Below are 4550 nucleotides of genomic sequence, written 5' to 3'. Positions count from 1 at the left end.
GACTATTCAAGCAGAAAATGCCACAGCTCTTGAAGACACAGAACGTTCATGGAGGCCTTAAGGAACCCTAGGAACAACAGCCTTCCCCTCCCTGCCTGGCTTGAGAATAGAGGAGCACTCACCGGGCAGAGCATCTTTGGGTCCCCCTCAGCCCGGAGGTGGATGGCACCGCTGGGTGCTTAGGTACAAGAGGACTGCCCGCTCAGCTCTTATTTTGGAGGGTTGGCCAGGCAGCCCATCCCAGGCCCAGACTTTCCTGGCATCTCTAGGCAGGAAGGGCACTGCCTGGGGGTTGGGAAGAGCAGGAAAAGAGGGCTTGATCCCACACTCAGCTCTGGACATTATGGGATGAGGGTCTGAGAAGCCAGGGGTCCAGAAGAGCCAGCAGGGGCGAACAGAGGTTGATCTGACCCGGACCCCTGCCCCACCTCCACTCCAAGGCACGGAGGCCCACATGGAGGTGTTTGCTTTTCCTGTCTCCACACTAGTTCCATTCAGTGTGGCCCATCCCACCCCAGGCCAGCGGCCAAGGACCCAGTGCACCAGTGGGCGAGATCACCGACCAGCCTCCCTCCTATCCTTGTTGCATGAACACGGCACAGTAGCCACCAGTGCCTCCCCGTTTTATGGGGCATTGGAAAGAGAAGAGAAGAAAAAAGACCAGATAGAGGAGGGTGAAGGAAAATATGGGTACGAGGTTGAAAAAGAAGAGGAACACACAGACAGTGATGGAAAATAGATGCTCTGAGTAGGCCCTGGGCATACGGAGGCAAAATAAGGAGCCACTGGGCAGAGGGCTGGGCCAGGAGCAGGGAGGGCTGGTCCAGAACCTCACTGCTTTGCTTTGTGCTGAGACACGGAAGCTGGGATATTCACTTGAAAATGAGCATCCTCCTCATTCCTGGGCCAGGGGTCCAGGAGGGGCTGAGACCTGGTCTGGGGCCAGGGGAAAGAGGGTGAAAGTTTCCCCTAGTCAGAAGGCCATGGGGGAGGCATCTCAAAGGGTCCTGCTCTTTGCTCTCTTCTGACTGTCACATTGGTACATAAAGGGGGTAGAAAGGTCAGATGTGCCCTTTCAGGCCCGTGAGAAAAATTCTGCCCATTTCCCTAATCCATATTTATTGGTGTGAGACACTGGGGTGGGAGAAAGTCCCTGCCCCCACCCACCCACTGCCCCAGCCAGGCCAGGTTAGCACTAAGAACAGGCTCCATGTCACCCAAATCCTACTCTTTGTCTCCAGATTGGCTCCAGAGCCCACCCCTCATTCCCCCTTGGGGTTGCCAAGCAACCATGGAAGGGTAGCTGAGATATTTTCTTTATTACAAGCAAAGGCAAGACAGAGTTGTGGTCCCAGAGGGGGGTATAGGGTGCTGAGGGAGAGGGCACCCTGGGCTCTGGAGGGTCCAGAGGTTGTCCCCTATGCTCTGGGCATTGGGTCCCAGAGTCTATCTGAAGCCAGAAGACATCACCGAGTGGTGGGAGGTGGAAAGGCTGGCAGACATTATTCCAGACTGGACAGTGCTACATGGCAAGGCAAGGCACCTCCAAGAGACTCAGGGCTTCCCGAGACCACCAGCTGTGCTGTCTGTACTAAGTCATTTTCTTTCTTTGGTCCTGTGTTTTCTCCTGAACAAAATGGGGTAGTGTTGTATGTTATCTCACTTAGCCCTCACAGGGATACGATGAGACACCACCGTTTTCCTCACCTCTTCCACTAATTGAGAAACAGAAGCTCAAAGATGTGGCGCCATGTGCCCAGCAGATAAGGCTAAGGTGCAATTCCTTAGCCCCAACCAGTTTTACTGAGATGTGATTTACAGGTCATACAATTTACTTTCCCAGAGTGTGAATGTCATCATTTGTATATTCGAGTCCTGTACCTACAACCACAACTTATTTTAGTCTTACATCACTCTAAGGAGAACTCCCTCCCCTCCCCTATACCCAAGGTGAGCATATAGTACAGTGATAGAATTAGGAATTAGCATTCCACCTCTGTGACCCTAGATGATGTAATCCCTAGCCTCCCTCCCTCTCTCTCTCTCTCTCTCTCTCTCTCTCTCTCTCTCTCTCTCTCTCTCACACACACACACACACACACACAGAGTTATAAAGCAGGGCATGGTGGCCCCTATGTAATCCCAGCATTAGAGAGAACGAGGCAAGGGGATTGCTATTGAGTCTGAGGTTAGCTTGAGCTATATAATGAGTTCCAGGCCAGCCTTGGCTACAGAGTGAGACCTTGCCCTATGAAAGAAAGGAAGGAAGACAGAGAGGAGGGAGGGAGAGGAGGGAAGCAGGCAGGCAGGCAGGCGTTCTAGAGGTCAGCCAGTCCCACACCCATCATACATAGCGCCCATTATCTTCCAGCTTCACCTACCTCCAGCCTCGCCACCACTAATCCACTCTGTCTCCCTATTGGTTTGTCTATTGTGGACATTTCCCATGCATGCAATCAGACTACATATATCAGTCTGAATAACCTCCCACAGCTTCTAACCCCAGAGGTGTCAGGTGGGGCTCAGACAGAGGTGGCCAGGCAGGGAGAACAGTTAAGATTGTGGCCTCTGCAGCCTGACAGACAGCTCGACAACCTTGATCCACCACCCAGGTCTAAATGGAGAGGTAGCCTTTCTCTCCCAGGGATGTATCAGTGCGTGACAGATGTCTAGCCAGGTGCCGCTACTCGGTACATCATAGCTCACGGATTACAGGGGTCTATGCAATGCTTGTTTAATCCTGACCTGGGCACATATTGGGGGTGAAATGCTGGGGACGGAGTGGTGAACAGGACACGATCCTGTCCACACAAGCCATCTATTCTAGTGTAGAGACAGACAAGACAGCTTATAAATAGGACACATACAGAGTGAGACAGTTCAGGGGGGACAACGGCACAGTGTGATGGAGCAAGCCGGCTGGTCGGCTGGTGACAGGTTCAGTTCTGTGCTGAGAGTAGAAGCCAGGGCCTTGCACATGCTAGGCAGGCGCTCTGCTCTGTGACAATCCTCTCGTGTGTTCAAACTTGGGTTCCTTCCGGCTTGGCCCTTGAGTGGCTGGAATTGCAGGTGTGCAGCCCAGGTCTGGCTATCTCAGTGTCCACTTTGAACTGAAAGGCTTGCTTCTACCTACCCCCCCCCCCACACACACACACAAGGGAGGGGTATCTGCTGCAAACCGCAACATGAGATGCAGGGTGAAGGGCTCACAGATCCTGACTAGGGACTGGGGACTTAGCTTCAGCGTCTATGACTTCATGTGCTAGGTCATCAATTAATTTCTAAAGATAGGCCACCTGGCCATCATCCACCACGTTGTAAGAGTACCAGCCACCACCGCTTTTACCCCGGCCCCAGGACAGGTCTCGACATTTCCTGAACCCCTAGATTTGCCTATGAAGCTGAGCATGGAGGCCTTCCAAACTCAATGGACTCCCTATTCGACCCCAGAACCTCAGCTGACGGGCTGTGTGCACTTACATCCTTTGCATTGTTTACTTATATTTAATTTTATTACACTTTTATTACATGTGGATGAGTGGGGACACATACACCATGGCAGGTTAGAAGTCAGCTCCTAGGAGTTGGTTTTCTCCTTCCACCCACTGCATGGATCCTGGGGATCAAACTCAAGAAATCAGTCTTGGCCACAAACAACTTTACCCACTGAGTCATTGCTCATTTATTTCCTGGTTTTTAAAAGCTCAGTGCTGAGGTTCAAAACCAGGGCCTTGGAAATGTTAGGTAAATGCCAAGTGTTCTACTAATGTTCTCTGCTATAGTCCCTGCCCTTGTATTTTTGTCTTTTCTTTTTATGATTTGTTTTATTGGAGCTGGAGAGATGGTTCAGCAGTTAAGAGCACTGACTATTCTTCCAGGGGACCCGGGTTCAATTTCCAGCACTCACATGGCAGCTCACAACTGTCTATAACTCCAGTCCCAGGGGATCTGACACCCTCATACATACATGCAGGCAAAACACCAATGCACATAAAATAAAAATAAATTATTTTTGAAAAGATGTGTTTTATTTATTTTTTTGGTTTTTCGAGAAAGGTTTTCTCTGTCCTGGAACTCACTCTGTAGTCCAGGTTGGCATCGACTCACAGAAATCCACCTGTCTCTGCCTCCCAAGTGTACCACCACAGCCTGGCTTCGTGTGTGTGTGTGTGTGTGTGTGTGTGTGTGTACGCACTCGCATATGCACCTGAGGCAGTCAGAAGAGGGAATAGGATGTTCTGGAGCTGAAATTACCAGTGACAATGAGCTGCCCAATGTAGGTGCTGGGAACTAGACTCTGGTCTTCTGCAAGAGCAGGAAGCACTATTAACCACCGAGCTAGCCCCCCAGTGCACCTCCTTTTGCAGAGATGTATCTTTATTACTTTTAATTGTCTGTGTATGAATGTGTGTGCATGTACCATTGTGGTCCACCTGAAATGGGTGTTGGGGATCAGACTGAGGTCCTCTGAAAGAGCAGTATGTGTTGTTTTTGTGGGGTTTCAACGTGTAGCCCTGGCTGACCTGGAACTCCTCGCTCTGTAAACCACA

This window comes from Microtus pennsylvanicus, chromosome 9, assembly GCF_037038515.1.
Source record: "Microtus pennsylvanicus isolate mMicPen1 chromosome 9, mMicPen1.hap1, whole genome shotgun sequence".
Lineage (NCBI taxonomy): Eukaryota > Metazoa > Chordata > Mammalia > Rodentia > Cricetidae > Microtus > Microtus pennsylvanicus.
Note: the sequence above shows the minus strand (reverse complement) of the source record.